Source organism: Equus przewalskii, chromosome 2 (assembly GCF_037783145.1).
Source record: "Equus przewalskii isolate Varuska chromosome 2, EquPr2, whole genome shotgun sequence".
Taxonomy (NCBI): Eukaryota; Metazoa; Chordata; class Mammalia; order Perissodactyla; family Equidae; genus Equus; species Equus przewalskii.
Window position 1 is genome coordinate 91,478,868 of NC_091832.1, and position 20,120 is coordinate 91,498,987.

A 20,120-nucleotide genomic window follows, 5' to 3' on the forward strand; every position below is an offset into this window, starting at 1 on the left:
AGTTTTTCTCCAAAATATCAAATGAGTCACCTTGATGTTCTAAATTACAGGATATCCTGATGAAGCCACGCAAGAGGTATTTTTAAGTATAGAGGAGAAGGAAAAGTGTTTAAATGGAGCTATGCTTTAAGGACTGTAACTGTAGAAAAAAGCTCTCTCTGCCACCGAAAGTCATAAACTACTGACTATTTTAAAATACATTTTGAATATAAAATAATACTTAAACTGTTATTAATAGATCACTTAGTTCTTAAACTCTTCCTCTTACGGACAAAAATGGTGCTTAGTTTGGAGAGAGAATCTGGGTAGTGAAATAGAAATAAGGTGCCGGGCTAGCTTATTATAATCTATAGTTCAGTCGACAAGGCTCCTGGAAATCTGCAGAAAGGGAAATTAAGGCACGGAATGATCTATCAAGGACTGCATAAAAAGGCAGCCACCATGTTGGGGAGAAAGCACTCCAGCTCCTTATTTTTTTTGTTACTCTCAAGGTGTCGCAAATAACTGCAAGAAAGTCTACTTGGGACATTTCAAACTCTGTGAATTGTCTGGTTATATGGATGTTGGGATATCCTTCTGCTCCTACACTATACTCTAGACTGAAGGGTTAAAGATCAACATTACCCCGATAAACCTTACTGTGACTCAAGATTGACTTAACCAGCTGTAATTTTCCTACCACACGGATTCAATCTGTTGAGCAAATAAAAATCATTTTGAAAATGACCTACCTATGTATTTATTCAGTTCGTATTTCAGAATTATCATAATATTGGGCATAGGAGATGGTGGTGCCAATGAAACTAGCATAAACCACTTACCATAGATTTATAAATGGGACTACAAAATAGAAAATAAGAAATCACATCATATGTGAAAATAAGAAATCATATCACAAACGCTTTAGTTTGGATAAGCATCTGTTTCAAATCCAAAAACACTGCGATGAGTAAAATTGTATTTAAAATGGTTTCCCACTTTGTCTTGGTCTCAAGGCAAATTCCTGGTATCGTTTACTGTGTGAGATCTTAGGACGGTCATGAAAAGAATAAAAGAATATGGGCATTAATTGAAACTTTCTGACATCTCTATGTCCAGAAATGAACTCGTCACACAGCAAAAGAAGATTCCCTTGCACTTATTTAGTTTTTCTAACTTTAGTTCCTACTTGGGTATCCCTGCTAATTTGACCCGATTCAGAAACCCTGACCTTGGATAAAGACACTTTTCTATTTTCATTCTTTTGTTTTTAAAGATTTTTTTTAGTTTTCCTTTTTCTCCCAAAGCCCCCCAGTACATAGTTGTATATTTTTAGTTGTGGGTCCTTCTAGTTGTGGCATGTGGGACACCGCCAAAGCAGGGCTTGATGAGCAGTGCCATGTCCACACCCAGGATCCGAAACGGTGAAACCCCAGGCTGCCGAAGCAGAGCGTGCAAATTTAACCACTCGGCCACGGGGCCTGCCCCTCATTCTTAGTTTATAAGTCTTTCTCCATTTCTGGGCTGGTGAACCCCTCTATGTGCTCTTTCTAGTACAGCCATATGTCTAGTTCTTTCTCCTTCTCTGTCACCCTCCCTGCTTCTCCTCTTCCGTCTTCTTACTTCTTTGTGTGTCCTCTCTGTTGGACATGGTGCCGTTTCTGATTCCCCACACACATATTCTCTCCTTAATGTCTGCCCTCAGGATTCAATGTGGGAGCTATTAGGCTAGAGTAATTATTTGACTGAAAAGTCAACGCCCATTCTCTCTCCTTAAAAAAAAAAAATCCCCTTCAGGAGAAAAACCGTGTTGACGATATAAAGGATATAAAAAGGAAAGAAGGATAAATAATGTGTGCTAAAATCAGACTAAACCAATGACAGGCTTCTGCTCAGCCCTCTGGCCTCTGAGAGTGGCTCTCTGCCTCTGCTCACTAAGGCCCCAGTCTCTCTGCTGCTCATCTTCTAGTCCAACTTTAGGTCATTCCACTATTGGTGGCCTGCACACTTGGGCTGTTTTCCCGTCCTTCCTCTCTCTCACCCACACTGTCAATGCCAGCCCGTCAGCAACACATGAAGATGAGCAGTCAGCTACTGGGAGGGGAGGGGACAGTCTGTGGCAGAGAAACGGAGACTTTCCAAGGCACTAAGTAGACGATTAGAGCAGTACATGCTGCTCTGACAGCCTAATTGTCACGACAGATTTCAAATGTGTTGGCAGTGATTCTAAAGCCTATAGAAAAAGTATCAGGTCTTAAGAGATTGAAAAGTTCAGATGGTCTACTCTTTGCAAAGAAGTATGCCTAGCTTGGTATTGTCAACCCCCACATCATATCTGTGCCTAATGAACAAGATAAAGACACCAGAATGCCACCAACATCTGAACAGTGGCATCTAATTGATTTTAATCTTAGTTCAACAGTTTGACCAGAAGGATGTTTCAATTACTCCCACCATATGGGACACTGAGGATCTGATTAGTGGGGATGCTCTCGTTCTTCATTCTTTCAAGCACCTACTCATTATTCTATAAGTTGTTGTCTCCATCAAAGAAATTTGCACCAGCGGACTCAAAATAGTATGCATAGATACTTGAAGGTGCTTATCTTACAGCCAGAACCTGGCGAAGGTTTTGGAACAAGCTGGGTCCTACATAAACCGATCATCCTAGAGCCATTGGTGTAGCAGCTGCAGACTTCCACTCTAGCCTCACCTCACATATTAGTTGTGAATTTGATAAATGCCATTCTGAAGAGCAATTGATTTATTAATTAGCTGATTCAGAATGTTCTTAGGACTCATTTGGGATATGGAGTCATTATAATTTAAAAATGTCAGTGCAGTGCAATAGAAGACGAAAATGGCACCTCCCAGGGGCCCTGTGGGCAAAGCTTTTTCCTTTGGTGGGTGGGGTTTTTCTCCATGACCAGAATACCGCCCACAGGAGGTCACCTCATCGGGCCTTTGAGTGAGGTCTCAGGAAATGAGGGAAGTTCCTACCGTGAAACAGCCAGGATTCAGACTAGGATGGGGACCAGATCAAGCAGGAGAGTTTGGGCTATTAAATTTGGAATAGCAGCAGCTTCATTAGAATATGCAAATGAATTAAGGTCCTTTAGTTTAGGGGTAACTTCTAGAAAAACCCCAACTGTATATAATTACTTATATCTATGAATAGATAGTCCAAAAATTCTTTCCGACAAAAGATTTGATGAGCTGAGAAGGTAAAAATATGGACTAGGTTAAATTATCATGGATATTAACTAACTAGGTTTTTGTTTTTATTTTTGCATTGTCCTTAAACATGGGTAATTAAAACCTGACAGTAAGTTGGCATTTTTGTTCATAGTTTTTGAAACACTGTGTTCCCCTGTGCTGGGACTGGTAGTAAATCTAAAATTGTGATGTATCAAGTTATTGTCCAGTGTGTTTACTAAACATGAGCATATGTACCCAGAAAGGTGTTGTGTCTTAGAAGCATACTCACCTTTAGAGAAAAGACAGATGTTCTTTGTGTTGTGTGCTGAGCTCTACAGTAGAATGAGGGGTGGGTTGGGGGACACAAGGTAATTGCCAGAGCCCCATTATCCAATGGATACACACAGAGCTTTGGGGAAGAACAGATGTCATTGGTTATAGTTTTAGTCCTACCTTTTCTCTAGAGTGGGAGAAAGTTGAAGAAAGCATCTGCAACTAACAGAAAGAGGCGTGCTTATTTACTGTATTAAAGCTCTGCTCATGGAATGGACCACAGACTGCATGACAGCTTCCTGCAGGCCCAGCAGCTTGCGAAAAGTACTCTCATAACTCCAAAAATCAGATCACCTGGCTTCCTGCACAGGCTCAGTGCTCAAAATGGCACTGAGCGGTTGGAAGGGAACCAGCAAGGACTTTACAGTCAGACGGATCAAAATGTGAATCCAGCCCTAGTGGGGTGATTAATCTCCTTAGGCTTTACTTTCCTCGGCCCATGTGTGTATATATCTGTGTCTGTGTGTGTGTGTACGTGTCTCTGTGTGTGTGTCTAGAATTCTGCCTCCTAGCATTGTGGAAATGACTCAACTAGATAATGTTTCTGAAAATGACTTATACACAGTAGTTGCTCAGTAAATGCAAATTCTCTTTCTTTTTTCAGATATCTGATGCAGTCACATGCCTCTTGTGTACTTTAGTTTCCCTGTATATAAAATGAAGGATAATAATGTCAACAAAGATTTATCGGCTTAAAATTCTTCTATTGAAAAGCAAGTACTCTAGCATCAAAAAAACAGCCCTCTCTTCTTTTCAACTCCCCTTTCTTGTCTGACACCTTTCAAACCTCTCAGCTCTCTTCAAACGAGAACTTCAACCCAGTGTCCAGTCACGGTGCACGAGCAGGACTGTACTCTGCACGCACTGTGAATGCATCGCCGCTGTGTGGCTGGAAGCCTTTGTCCTCCCAGGGGACGCCTTGTCTGCAGGTACTGCCCCCAGCCTGCAGTGAACTCGGGACCTTTTATTGATCTTGTGTGCATCTGGCTCCTCTGTGATACCAGGAAGAATGGAGGTTGCTGGCCCTGGACTTGGTCCTGGACAAATAAATGTGTTTGTCAAAGCCCTTTCCTGACATTCGTTGTCTCAAGCCCAGGTGGCATTATGGAGGGTAATTAGTTCTCTTTATTGGAGGGAAGGTCAGGAAGCTCTGAACTGCTTACCAGTGGACACATGCAAAAAGATTTTGTTAATGCAGCTGTTACTTGCCTTTTCATCATGCTAATGGACAGCCTGTAAGAAATTTAACTTCCTATCACTGGCACCGAGCAACACCTATCAAACAAAGCATTGTTTCTTCTCACTGTTGATAAGTGTGACTTGTGGAGGCCAGCGATAGGATGCTCATTTTTATCTGCTAAGTGCACAGCGCTTGTAAAAAACCAGCAGTGGCCTTGTTACCACTTGACGTGACACTAGGTTTAGCTGTTTACATTGACACGCTGCTGCATCCTTTTAGAGCGGCAGCCGGGGGTCAGATTCATTAGAGAGCATCAGTGCCGACAGTGAGGTGGTGTCGCATCTGGTGGGATTCTCCCCGCTCCCCTGTTGGAAGCAGCAAGGGCTGGAGCTTGCAACTGGGAATTAGTGACTTTTACTTCTTTTCTTTGTTATGACTATTTGAGACCCCTGTTTATTCTTTGACCATACATGGAGAAGAAGAGAGAGAAAGAAAGGTCTGGGAATAGCATTCACCCCACTGATGAAGAAAAGGAATGTCGGGGCCTGCTGCGTGTTGCCTGTCTCTTTGCTAACGTGAGGCTCTTTGTTGCTCAGGACGGCTGCGGAGAGGGAGTGAAATGCACATGTCTTTCTTGCCACACAGCAAACAAGGCTGAAAAGCGGAAGTAAATTGAGTGGAACTCTATGCTCGGTCCTTTGTTTTCTCCCTTTCCCTCCCTGTTTGATGAGTATTGCCTTGACAAATTTGGTGGCTAGACTGCCTTATAATACTTGAAGCCACAATCTTTTGGTTCTAATGTTGTTATCCCTTTGAACATTTAAGAAATGGAGGGTGATACTCCAGAATCCTCAGTTCGTTTTGCAATCACTGTGACTGGATGAGTTGCTGATAACCTAGAACGGCTGGAGTGCCCGGTGCATCAAGAGCTGGAGCCCAGGTCTTCACTCTCGCCATGTATGACTCTCCATCCATGAATCCAGGTGCAGCAGAATGCACAGAACAAATGAGAAGCTGCCTGTGCAGCTCTGTCAGAAAGCTGTGGAAGAGCATGCCGGCTGCAAAGGACAAAGAGAGCAACCATCTTCCATAAGTTCCGGAACCTCTGGCACCACTACACGTCGCTGACATACCTCCCGCCCTGTCACAGCTTCTTTGACAGGCTGTAGAAGCTCCTTTCCACCTCTACCTTTCCATGAGGATGGAAAGCTAATTAGTGCATTTCCTTGGGTTGAATAATACATCCATTTTAAAAAGCAACTACCACATCATTCTGCCCTTGCCCTTGGAGTCTGGATTACTTCATTTGTCAGGAATATCCCTTTCCAGGCCTTTTCTTCTAGCTGCTGCTGCGGACACTGTACAGTGGGTTCTTCTGTCTCAATGATTCTTATTAGGTCACGCTGGGAGATATTTGGGCATTTTCCTAAAGCACATCATATGACTTAATAGTGCCACTGAATCACAAAGCTCTGAGAAGTTTTATCAGGATCTGCCATGGCTTTGGATACCCAGTTTGTAAGTCCATTGTTGTCAGCCTGGCCCAGAATTCACCAGCTGCTCTGGGGAAGAGATCCCATCCCATGAACTGTGTTTACATCTGTGTCTTCTTATCCTGTAGTCCCAGTACCTAGCCATCAAGGCAGGATCCCAGGGGCCAGGAGCCATGGCTCCATTTGGTGGTTTAGTGTGGTTTTCATGTCACTGCTGTCTCCATCCAGGTCTTTTCCAGGTCCTGGGATGCTGCCAAGAACTTCCATGCACAGGTGGATGTTCGTGGTGGCATAAGTACTTGTACACAAGATGCTTTTCTGTCTTTGGGGGCTTTTGACATTTTTCTATTCACCTGAATTTACCAAGAATGAGTCACATGCTCTTCCAAGGGTTTAGTGCTGGGTCAGAAAAGGAGAGGAGTTGACTCCGGGTACTCATCTCCACTGCTTGCCACCAGCAGCCGCAGCTCCCCTTGGCCCCTCCCCACCATCTCCCCTTCGTCTCCACCATCTCCTTGTCTCTTTGCAGGTCATTTATAATCAGCAGCCATGGCGTACAGGCCTCATTAGTGATATAGCCATTCCTTCAGTGCTTCAGAAATAATCATTTAGAAAAAAATGCACGGTTTCCTTCCCTTGAGAGCCCATGAGTGATGAATTTATTTCAGTTTGGCTGGCTTGGCTGTCTTACTCAGCCTTATTTCCATATTTATTTCAACAAACAATGTAGGGTGGGAACAAGAAAACACATGCTGGGTGTACACATGGGCTGCATATCTGCTCTCAAACACAATTCCTCTCGAGGGAGGTGTAAAAGGAATGCCAACAAAAGTACCCTCCATTTTAAAAAAGAATCGATCCATCGGACTAGGATGGGGTGCTGTGTAGCAGGTTAGCTAGTTAGGGATTGTCTGTATTTGAAAAAGTGTGGGTAACATGCCAAAAGCAATTGATTCTTAGCCCCCATCCTGGTAAAGAAGGTGTCTCAGGAGTGCTTTAACCCTTGACCCCTCTTGCTCTTGTAGGCTCTGATTTGTGTGATGGTAGACAGCGATGAACTTTCTGTGCAAACTGAGAATCAGATGCCTCTGTCTGATTCTCTTCAAGCAGGCCTCATTCCCTGTGAGTAGGGAGGGTGTGTATGGGGATCGCAGGCTGCTCTGACAAGGAACGATGCCAGCAGGTTCTTGATGGCAAATGGTGTCCTCAAGCCAGACTTGCAGATGTGCAAGCCACCTGGCTTCCAGAAATCTCTCTTAAAAGACTTTCCAGTTTTACTGAGAATATGGCCCAGGCTTGGCACTCAGCCCACCTGAAATTTTTAGGGTGAATGTTGTCAAGCAACTTCAGCCACAGGTTAGAAGAAAAGACCTTGGAAATCTGTTTACAGCTGTGTCACTGACACTGTGTCAAGTGGCCAGGCACGCCATGTCACCATCCTTAACCTTATCATTACAGCTGAGAAAGCAAGGTACATACCACATCTTGATTCTGTGGGGATGCCTTGAAAGTGGCAATTAGTGTTTAATAATGATGATGATGATTTTTCTGTTCTAGGGTGAAAGGAACGAGACTGTGCAAAACAGTATCTGGTCCTAAATATAACATAACACCGTTTTTCCTATGGAAAATGTAGACATTGCACCCATTTTACATGAGAAAGAACCGAAAAAGCAAAGAGTAGAAAAACCAAGAATAAAAATGTTTGATTCAAGGATCTGAACTTCCAGAATTTTCTTTTCTCAGAAATTCATTTTAGTAAGCTTAGGATACCTTTTTCTAAGAAAGATGTCTTTGGGGAACCAAACTAGCTCAATAGACAAAGCAGGGGTGCTCAGGGCTGAAGAAAAAGATGGATTAGACAATATCTAATGGACACTATCCTCCCCCAAATTAGACTCAAACTAATACTAGAAAGGAAGGAATTTCAATAGGGTAGTAAATATCTCTAAGGTAGGGAAATACTACTGAAATGCAGTATTTTTTCTGAAATAACCCAAAAAAGAAAGTTAAAAATCTAGTGCCTGGTTGAAGATTAACAGTAGATTCAGATAAATGCTAATATCACTATTAAGAGAGCCCTGGAACCAGAGGGAGGCGTGGGTGGCACGTACAGGGCAGCCTCCAGCACCTTGCCTTATCCTAGTAATGATGATCTAGGGAAATGTGTCACAAACGCAGTCTTTGCTGATCCAGACCATTCCCTTATTGGGAGTATAATCTAATAGATAGATCTCTCAGTCAGCTTATCTTCCATGCTTTTCATCTAATACAGACAGTACAGGTGGTTTTTATTCATCCAAAATAATTAATATTATTAATTATAATTAATAGTATTATGAAATAATTGTTAAGTATGATGTGGGAGAAAGTGCCTTCTCTTACCCTAACTGAGAGAGCTCAGCTGTGCCCTTGTTGGAGAAGAGATTGCAATAGGGATGTATTGGGGTTGGTAACTCTTGAGCAAATTAAAGGTCTGTAAGCACCTCATACCTTCTTGAAAAAATAATGGAGTTGTAATAAAAACAGTATTGTTTTGTAAGTGAGAATAATGATGAAAAAATAATGGAGTTGTAATAAAAACAGTATTGTTTTGTAAGTGAGAATAATGATGTATTCCAGCAGGAATAAGGCTAGTCCATGCTCTCCCGCATTCCTTGGCCTTTGGAGAAATGCACAGGTGCCAGGAAGCTGAGAAGGGCCCCTTGCTGTACCATCACAGGAGGGCTCCAGCACTTTGCTAAGCTCCTGGGGCTTGCTTGCTGGAACTGTGGTGTTCCATTTTTAATCGGTAATCTGACCACCTCTAAACATGGCATTAAGACAGCAGAAGTTGATAATTGAATAAAGTTCCTCATCATTGTTGTTTTGAATTGGAAATAGTTCTCATAACAACCCTCTGAGGGTATTTCCTATCACCAACATAACTCCTGCTCATGTCATCTGATACTGTATAGGCCTGTGATTTTTATTATATTGATGCATTTCTGCAAACTGCCTTTTCTAGGTTTTTTCTTTTACCAATGTGTTGGCAGATGATAGGAGGGTAAAAAAGACAAATTGATTGAGTGGCTGAAATGTAGGTGTTTGTTCTCTATTACACCTTTCTGCTCCTGTTTGTATTCATCTATTTATGTATCTATTCTTTTGGTACATTTTATAATGTGGATTATCTTTAGAAACTGCTATGGAAGTAAGGAGACAGAATGGTGAGTCTTGACATCTTACTGGCATTTCAGCCCTAGAGAACCGAGGACCATAAAGATCCACCACCTTTACTGGCCTCCCTGATGGGTTCTGTGTAATCTGCTCTCTCCTGCGGAACCCCAGTAGTACTCTCTGCTGCAGACCCCCTCACCCAGGGCTCCCTTATCTTCAAGGGTCAGCATAAAAACATGTCCTGAATATCAGCTCCCGGAATTACAAGGTTGTTCTCCTTTCCATTATAGAGGTAGAATTTTTCTTATAATCTTTGCATTTAGCTTTGCTTCTTTTGAGCCACAATAAAGTCCTTCTTCGTGGAAATAATATTTGACTCCTCTATTATTGTATGAAGGAAATGACAGCCCTCTTTGGAAAAGTTATATTAAACTTTGGGTGAGAGGCAACAGGATATGATAGAAAAAACTCCCAAATGAGAATTAGGAAAGTTGGGTTCAAGTCGAGGAGCTGACACTAGCCATTACTCATTTTGCCTCAGTAACTACAGATCACAGGTAAAAATGGAGATGGATCCCCATTAGTAAAATGAGGAAGTTGAATGAGATCATTTCTAGCCTCCTTTCAGCCTTAAAACTATTTTTTCAATCTGTGAACATATAATATTATCCTAGGGATCTGCGTGTTACTACTCACTGCTGGATGGACTTGTAAACCCAGTCACTGGCTAGTCATAGTTTCCTGGTTCATAGAAACCCATAGGTTCAGAGTCTGGAAGGAATATGGCAAGAACCAAAATAAAATCAGTCTGAGGATGCCTCAAAAGCTGAAGTCATGCATCTTCAGTCAGTCAGCAGCATTCACTGGACACTTAGTATCTGTAGCATGATATCAGGCACCTGAGGCAAAAGCTAAAATTCACTCTCTACCAACACAGGACAGAAACATACACGCAACCAAGGGTGCTCGTGCATGCTGCTGACACGTGGGGACATCTCAGGGCTGGGATGAAGGGGTCACCTCTCTCCCTCAGCCTCTGCTCCTAGAGAAAACATTTACTTTAGTTAACTTTAGTTAAATCCAAATTACTATGCAAGAACACGCCTCAGAAGAGGGGAGAGCCCCTTGTGTTATTTGCCTGTCCCTATTACTGGGGTTTTTGCCAGAGCTGTTTGCTTCCTTACCCAACTGGAAACATGTTGGTGGAATGTGAGCAAGCCCAGGACTCCTTTAAGATAACTTTTCCATTGGGAACTGAACACCGTTGACTTGTTGGAGTAAACATAAAATCAGGACCTTGTGCATGTTCCACGTCCTCTCTCTAAGTATGTTTAACTCCCCTCCCATCTCTCCCAGAAAGGGGTGGTCACCCTTTGATGATGTCTGTAGTCAATACAGAGTTGCTGAAATTACTCTGACTCAAAATTAGTAAAATTCCCAGAGCGATTATATACAGTGCTGCATGTTCAGTGAATTCTGCATTTGTCCACCGTTCCCCCGTGTCAGCCCAACTAGGATCGGGCAGAGGTGGCGGGGTATTTTAGGGCTTTGCTGTTCCCAAAGGAGCCAGCAGCATCAGCTTCTCTTTGGAACTTGTTAGAAACGCTGAAGCTCAGGCCCCGCCTAGGACCTACCGAAGCAGAATTTGCATTTTACCACCATCCCAGTGATTGCTGTGCACCTTCGGGCTTGAAAAGCCATGTTTTACAAATGGCGATGGCTGGGCGCAGGGATCCCCAGGCCTCATAGAGGGATGGCAACTTGGGTTTCCAAGAGTCGGAATAAGCTGAGTCTAGTGGTGCCAAGTAGAAGCTACAGGGAATGCTCCCCTCCAGAGAGCTGCCAGATCTTTCAAGCCTGCAATTGTGATCCACAGAAGATAACATTGTTCCAAGGGGAAGAAAGATCGATGTTTAACCACACAAGAAACCCATAATATCATCAGTTGTTTAATATAGATTCCAATGGAAGTGTGTAAATCCCCTGGCAGAAAGCTTTTGTGTAGCAATGAAGATAAGTTTCCTATTAAAACCCACAGTGGGCTGAAGTCTAATTTCAAAATGGCAGTGTGCCGTATTTTCCATTTCTATTCCCTTGTACCTGTCACCAAGTCACATAGTGATTTTGGATTTTTCTTAGGGTAAAGTTTCAATGCTAACCAAAAGCAAGGGGAGCATCATTTTCTTCTTCCCAGCTTCTTTCACTGATTTTTCCTCTTAAAAATCGTGGGTGTAGATTTCTTCCAACTCTTCAGGAAGCCCACCCCCCACCCAAAATCTATCAAAGACGCTTGCCTCTGACACAGAGCCCCTGTGTGAGAGTGGATACAGCTCTTTACTTTGCTAAGAGCTTACAGGAGAACCCCCACCCCGCCCATCAGTGGCCTCACCCTGGTTCCGACCAGCTGCTTTTTTTTTTTACAAGCCCTTGGAGACTGAAGCAAATGGCCAAGTGGGTTTGTCCCCAAGCCACACCCTGGGGTAGTGATGATGGAGAACTGCAAGCAGCCCACCCTTGGCATCGCAGTCTTTGAATAGGAAGGGAAAGCAACAGCTGTGAGAACAAATTCTCTCATCGTAAACTTAGGGCCTCTGAACTCGCAGTGGAACCACTCTATTTCTCATCGTATTCCTTCTACCAGGACCATGATTATCTTGCCGGAAAGCCTTATTTCTTCGGATTTCTCCTGTCTTTTCTCTTTCCCCTCGGCTGCCCCCTTTTCCTCCCGCTCCAGCCTCCACGCCTCTGCTCTCCCACTCCCCAAATCGAACATGTACAGATTTTACGGTTCACTGGAGAATAAGTGGCTGTCATTTCACAGACGGGCCAGGATGTAATTAGCCACAATGCATTGGAGTAATGGAACAGATGTCTCTTTGTAAACTGAGTTTGCTGCCGAGCACCGCGTGTGTGTGACCTACCGACTGCTCCAGGCGATTCCACGCTGCTCCCTCCCCCTTCCTTTCTCTGTCTTCCTCTGGTTGCTCTCTGGGTTCCCGAGCCAGAGGCTGGGCTAACTTGAGTGTTTGTGTCTGGTCTGTTTTTGTTTTTCTGTCTGTGCTGCCCTGGCTCATTTCTGCCACTGAAAAGCTACGGGTGATATGACGGAGAGTGAGTGAGCTGAACCTACGTTTATTGATGTACTCATTCACAAGAGAAAAGGTGATACCTCTCTTATGAGATAATTGGTAGTTTCAAGTTGCACTTATTACTGGATGATAATGCACCAGCAAAATCATAAATTACTGTTATGCTCTCTGGTCTGCTGTGGTTTTTCTGAACTCGAAATAAAGGAGCTATGTCCCCTTTCTTCTAAGGTTATTATTTAAAATTTAAGAGGAAGAACTCATTCTGGTCACCGAAGGATGATGTACACAAATATCAGATATTTTAATATACTGCCAGATAACCTTTAAGATCATTGGTTTACACAGATTATCTGATCACGTGGGCCTCTGCTTTTCTATGCATTTCACTTTAATATGAAGGTCTTCCTTTTAAAAAAAATTTTATTTATTTTTTTTCGGTGAGGAAGATTGTCCCTGAGCTAACATCTGTTGCCAATCTTCCTCTTTTTGCTTGAGAAAGATCGTCGCTGAGCTAACATCTGTGCCAGTTTTCCTCTGTTTTATGTGGGACACAGCCACAGCCTGGCTTGATTAGCGGTGCTAGGTCTGCGTCCGGGACCCAAACCTGCAAACCCCAAGCCACCAAAGCAGAGCACACGAACTTAACCACTATACCACCAGGCTGGCCCCTAAAAAATTTTTTTTAAGTAATAACTTTTGTACATCCTTACATTTGAGGCTGAAGTTATGGTAAGAAGATATCAGGCAAAACTCCTGCCGTATTTACTCTGTCCTCTCTCTCCAGGGAGAAGAGAAGTACAGACAGTAACTACATCGAGTTCCTCCCTTAAGCCTCCTGCACTTTGGGAGGAAAACAATCGTTATTGAAATATGTGGAGAATCAACTCCCTGGGATGGTACTGGCCTTTCTTCCTCAGGATACCATGTTTGGTTTGATTGATTTTTTTTCTCCTGGTCACATGCTCAGAATCTCTGCTCTGGCCACACAGAGGACAAGGCGATCCTGTGCTCAGGTCTAAAGTTACGCTCCAATGTGTACATATATTTGGTACCTTTGTCAGGTGAGAAGTACTCTTCTAGTTCTCACCTTGGTCCCCGGAATCAGGAAGGCCACATCCTCTTGGTCTGTGATAGAAGATGTTGCTGTGTAACACGCCTTTATCAATAAGCAGGGAGGGGTGTATTTAGCATACGGGAAAACTAACTACAGTGAGACAGGAGCATCTCATTCTGAAGGCTCTAATCGGAATCTTGGGTTTGGGTTTGGGACTTAGTGTCAGTGCATCTTAAAATATTTGGTTAATACAGATTTTTCATTTTAAGATTTTAAGTGTTTATTATTTTCCCAAAGCAGAACCAAAAGACCTTCATTCTTGCTTTTAAAAATCATTAAAAATTTAAAAACAGAAGACTAATGTTAATTCTTACCCTGAGGATTTTATAGTAAATAATAGGTGGAAACAGATCTCTGGTGTATGAAATTGATACTTCTAGTGGTTTAGCAACAAGTAATTGGAAACCTCCTCCCCATGACTTCATTGATTGTTTCTTGCTTATGAAGGTTTAAACCTCTCCTGTGTTCTGAGGGATTTTGGTGGTCATGATTGTGTCATTGGTACAAATTTGGAAAAGAAAACTTCTCGTTTTTGTGCTAATCTCCTTATAGCCTAGCAGCCAGAATATGGAGTACCCAATATGCTCTAAGTACTCTTATCAATATCGCTTTTATTGTTTTGGTATCATAACTCAAAGGAATCCTTTGTATCCTCAAAGTACATTAGAAGCTCCATTGTTAATATAACTATTTCTGAATGATCTCTGCTTTCTAATTCATGCTAAATTGGGATCAATTTCAGAGGAGGTCAGTGATCGTCTATGGGATCATGTTGTGGTGTCTCCTTGAGGAAAGATGACAGGATCATGTCTTATTTTTTTATCCTCCTCAAAAACTGATGCAGTGTGCAAAAACAGTTGGTGATTATTCTAACATGAACTAGATTTCCATAATGTAAATTATATGGGATCATATAAAACTTGTAATTTGAAATTACAGATGTCTGATATAGCCAGGATGCATAGACATTTTATAGAATCTATGGATAGAAAGGACTATCAAAGTCATCTGGCTCAACCTCTTGTCAAGAGTAGGAATCTCCTCGAAAACTCTTTGTCCACAGTCCTTGCTTATCATTCATTTTCATTTTTTTGGATATAGAATGATTTGAAAGTCCTTCCTTGCATTCAGCTGAAATCTTATCTCCATACAACTGCCACCTTGTTCTTCTGTTGTGACACAGGGTAAATCTACCCCGTTTTTCATACACAACCTTTAGAAAACTAACAAAGCTTTCGTATTTCTCCATCTTCTCTTTCCCAACTTGGACATTCCCAGTTCCTTATATTAGCATGAACGTCTGACCCCTGTCACAAAGGTTGTCCTCTTTCTAACATGCTTATAATAACTGATATCTTTCTAAAAATGAGATTCCCTGAGCTGTATATACCATCTCAGATGTCATTTGACCAATGCAGAGTTCAATAAAAATGATCACAACTTGCCTGCAGCTTTAAGGTGCTTGCATCAATTAAAAACCTCAAATCTTTTAATATAGACCACATTTGACAAGATTTTCCTAGCACAGTTACTCTTGTAACTACTACAAGAGTAGTTAGTGTTTGTGAATCTGGGTATTCGAGTATTAATACATATCTTTCCTGGCCTGGTAAGATTTATTTTTTTCTTGCAATTGTCATTCTTCCTGCTTACTATGCCAGGAGACAAATTATTAGTACAAATGGAGAGCAGAATTTCTTCAAGGGCTGCCCATCACCACACGGGAGAATCCAGACCCCTAGGTATGCAGAGCCACCTTCATCATCTGCTCCCTGTCAAACCTTTGCAACCTCATCCCTGTTGCCCCCTCATACGTCCTGTGGGACCCACTAGTGCCGTTCCTCAAATACAACATGTTCTTCATGTCTTCGCACAGGCTGTTTCTCTCCCTGGAAGGCTTTGCTCATGCGTTATCTGACTCATAACTTCTACTTCTCCTTTAAGACTTAACTCAAGAATCCCTCTCCTTAAAGCTCTATGTCAGGATCATGAGGAAGGGGCACACCAGAGGGTTTCCACCCCATAACCAATCCTTGAAGCCAATGTTCCATGTGTATCTTTGTATTGTTTTGTTTTCACATTCTCAGTAAAGACCATAATTCACTAGCAATAAAAATATACTTCAAAAAAAAAAAGAACTGCCTCTTCTGCAAAGCCTTCTCTGGCCCACTTTCAACCTTCGTCTCCTTGAAGCACCTCGTCTGCACTATCAGTGCAACATTTATCATTTCCTATGTTGCATTCAACTTTTGGCCTTCTCAGACATTCAACTCCTTGATGGTCAGGGTTTTGTTTTTTCTGCGGCATTCCACTATCTGGGACAGTGCCTAGTATGTAGTAAGATTATATGTGTATATGATATCTCTGCAAGTCTACTAGTACATTTAACTCTCTGTGTTCAAAAGGACAGTGAAAGAAGTTATGTGGAATGCCTTCCTCAGGTCAAGACACCCTGACCTATTAGCATAGTAATACCATTAAAAAGAGAAATGAGCCTCGGTGGTTTGAGGTTTTTCTTCTCCTGTTTAAAAAGCTCAAGCTAGAGCCTAGTGTCCTAGTGTCAAGGCTTTCTGACCATGCTGAACATCCACTTAACTCACTGTTATGAATATCACTATGGCTCTATCCTAAGCCATATTATAATTGTTTTTTTTCTAAATGTTAATGGGCTTTTGATTAACTGTAATTGCATATAGGAACCCACACTGAGGACTAATTATAGGTGCTTATTCACCCATCTTTTAAATCCCTACTATGTGCAGATATGTCAGACAAATAACATCCTTACAGCTCTGTAATGACAGTGTAATCAGCAGACAAGACGATACTGGATTCTTCAATTACATGCTCACTTTTTCAAGAGTTGACATACCACCACTATATTTATCACCAATTAAATTTCCCTATATTAGTTACTTGCAGTAATTTTTGAGGCAATCACCTCAGCTCAAATTGCCATAGCAAACCACATAATCTCACCAAATAGAATTATTATCAACACTCATCATCCTCATCAATTCTTTATTAAAGACTCATTTCTCAAACCGTTTTACATTGTGGCTTAGAGTAAGTCATTTATAACCACATTTTGGAAATAGGCACATTATATTTCCATTTCATAAATATGTTTTATTAGTAATGAGTACTATAGTATTAGATTACTATTAGTATTCTGAGCATAGGTTGGAAAATGCTTAATTAACAAAGATATTGGATTGGCAAAAAATGGCCCTGGGCATATTTCTTCTTGACCAAATTATTGTCTATTCTTTTTCCCCTCTAGTTCTTGGTAATTTTTAATTGCATGCACCTCTCTCAGAGAGTGTATTTCCAAGGGTCTGTGTAGGGAAGCCGAAACCCAACAGAAGCAAACTTTCTGAAAAGACTTCCCTGTTACTGTGTCAGACTCTCCCAGTACCTTCCCCTGAACTCAGTCCCCAGTTCCTTTTTAGAAACCGTCAGCAGTCAGTCTTTGTTGGTGAAGGGCATCGCTGGGAGGGAATCTTTTGTTTGACAAATCATAGGGCAGCTAGATTTCTGTTCTGGTTGTGGTAAGCTAAAACTGGTATTTGAAATCTGGAGCCGTTTTTTCAGTCACCCTTCGGGTGTCTTTAATTCTGACAACAAGTAGCTCCCTATTTTCCATGCTATTTCAGCCTCACTTTTTAGAAGAGCAATGAGCACCAGAGGGTACACTGTGCCAGGAAAGCCATGGAGATGTTGCCCCCGAGACTGTCACGTGCGGAGACTGTACTAACCTTGGTCACGTACAGATCTGCTGTAGCCAAAACCTTTTCTTCCTTCTTGTTGTTTTTAATTAGAGCTTCTGGTTTACTTTCTTTTTGTCCTCAACTCTTGTTGAGATTCTCCCATTGTTTTTGTTTTATTTCATTTGTAGTGGTGCCTTCAGCCTCCTTTTATCATCTTGTATGAGATGTGTGTTCTTTCTGGTATTTTCCAATATTATTTTTCTGAAGGAGAAGGCTCTTTTTGTGATGGTTTAGTGTGTTCCTGCAAAGGTCGCGTAAGTGTTCTCTGAAGAAACAAACTCAAGGCTGCGTTTGCGGACGCTTTGCTAACACAAAAGAGCATGAGTCTGTGTTTCAGCATAAATACTGGAGTTGTGGGCAGCTTAAGCCTGAAGTGCTGGCTGGTTCCCTAACAGCAGGCAATTATGTTACACTCCGGGAGCCTCCACACATAAGGCAGTTCCTTATGCAGATAGTTGTCTGAGTGAACAGGAAGAGCAGTAGAAATGTGTGAGAGAACGTGGCTTCTCCTCAGCAATTGATTGCATCCTAATTGCGGGCCACACCGGTCTATCCATACTTAATGTTTTGCTCCGATATCGTTCCTAAGGTCCCTAGGTATGGGATATCTAATATGGCCCTTCTGTTCACTCAGCAGGTAAATAATCCCCAAGTTAATAAAAAGGTAAGGACTCTTATGAACACAGCATTAAAAGACTCCACCCAACCACGAGTTCATACCGGGAGGGAAAAGTAACCTTTCCTGATGTCCCTCGTGGCGTAAGCAAGTGAGCTGGCCCACGCTAGCTTTCTAGAATCCTTTGTAAGGTTTTCCCTAAAATGATGTGGAAGGGGGCACTGACTTGGGAGGCTAATGTGGAGGGCTGGGCTGGGGATGGCCAAAAGCGGCTGCTGGGGAAGGCTGCTCAAGAACAACAAAGAAACCAACGACACACTCTTAAATGGCTTCTCAATCAAGAGGCCTCTTTCTTTGAATCAGAGTCCTGCCCTACCCAGTGAAGATGTATAGCACGTGCCCCCTTCCTCCCTCAGGGCTCTCCATGGAAAAGAGGGCAAGGGACACAAAACCACTCCCAAAGCGATATCCAGGCCCCAGGTTACAAATGAGGATTGATGTTAAGCTGAGAAACTGTAATGGCCTTATCACAGCGATCATTCTAGAACACCCATCTCTCCTCTTCTCCCTTCACATCTGACTGCTTATCTATTGTTCCTCATTGCCAGCGCTTGTTTGAAGAGCTCTGCAGCATTTGCAGGTATAAAAGAATGTGCAACTTTTTTTTTCCCTTGAAGTCATTGTCTATATTTAGGTCAGTGACGTGATGAGAGATGTTGATGTGTTTTGTACCTCACGCTGAAAATTGCCTCTCCTCTCCGGATACGGAAGAATGGGGAGCCTCTAATGGCCCCGCCTGGCGCTGCGTGCCTTGCAGCCCACGCTGCCCGTGGCTGCGGGTGGGACCTGCCCTGTGCCACCCGCCGACACTCGGCACAGTGTCGCCGCAGTCTCACCCTGGCCTCTCTGGCACTCTGTGTGAGAGAGGGGAGTGTCTTGTAAAAAGGTGAGCGGGAAGGTCGCGGGAAGTTGCTTTATCCTTTACCTGGCGTCCTCACTCGCACTCTGCTCTGTCAAGTAGAAAACGCGGCCCTGATAAATCCTGCCCACAAAGGAACTGCGCCTTTTTAACATGCAAATGTTCAGTCAGAGAAAGTAAATAGACATCTCCTCCTTCAGGGAACCGGGAGACAATCACAGCAACCCCCCACCCCACCCCCAACACCATTTCCCTTCCCTCTTCCCATTCTAAGAGAAAGAAATTCTGAATTTTCCCCCATTATTCTTACTTTTTTTTTAAAGGGAGGGAGGGGCTTGCATTGAATTGCTCTTAAGCCACTGTCTTCCACCCCAACTTCCCGTCTAGATAGGCTTCATTAATTTGATAAGCCGACACCAAAAGAGAGGGGTAGCAGTGGCAGGGGGAGGCAGGAGGGGCTGCCTGGGGGCTGCCCTGAGGTTTTGGAAGATGCACTGCTAATGATGTTGAAGACGTACCTTTTCAGACTGCCTGGTCCCTCCGGAAAATCAGGGTCCTCTTTCACTTACTCTGATTGTACTGCAAAAACTGAAAAACAGGGGCCTAGTTGGAACGGAGGAGGGGGCTGCGGGCTTGGGTGGGTGGTGGCAAATAGACAGATGCGTCTCCGAGGGGGAATCGGGATGCGTCAGTTACACAGCTTGAGCGGCCTTTGCTTTAACTGGGTATCTGATATTGTCATGCTAAAGAGTCGGAAACTAATGGGGGGAAATAGATTAATTTGCTAGGTCATTTATTGAACAGTCTTGCCTAATACTTACAAACTAGTGAAATTAGTGTAAATTGGCAATATGAATATTTTGATCAACATCTGTGACCCTTGAATTCAAACCGAGTAGGATGCAACCCACAGAGCTTTTGACATTTCAGATGCACTAATCTTTGCTAGCTTTTCCCATCTTGTAATGTGATAGAAGCTGATTATACCTAAGAGAACCAAGTGTAGGATCTACCCAAGAAGTCCCAGTTTACGCCATTGTCCTGGTTTGGGCGAAAAATTATATATTTGCCTAATTATACCTCTCAGCAACTGGGAAAAGCTGAAGGATCCTCGGCTTCAGTATCATTTTATTTTTATTCTCTGTTCTCTTGCGTACTTTCAAGATCAGTCTTAAACATTTACTGAAAACAAATGTGTGAGGCACCCTGAGCATGGAAAGCCATGTAAGTGAGGATCTTTTCTCATTTTAGTTAGTGGCAATATAGGCAA

At 42.7% G+C, this 20,120-nt stretch overlaps 1 protein-coding gene across 2 annotated transcripts in view; it reads left to right on the forward strand.

The window, feature by feature from the left end:
- MAML3 (mastermind like transcriptional coactivator 3) overlaps positions 1–20,120 on the forward strand; it is a 395,058-nt gene that overhangs the window by 271,874 nt on the left and 103,064 nt on the right. The window lies entirely within an intron of this gene.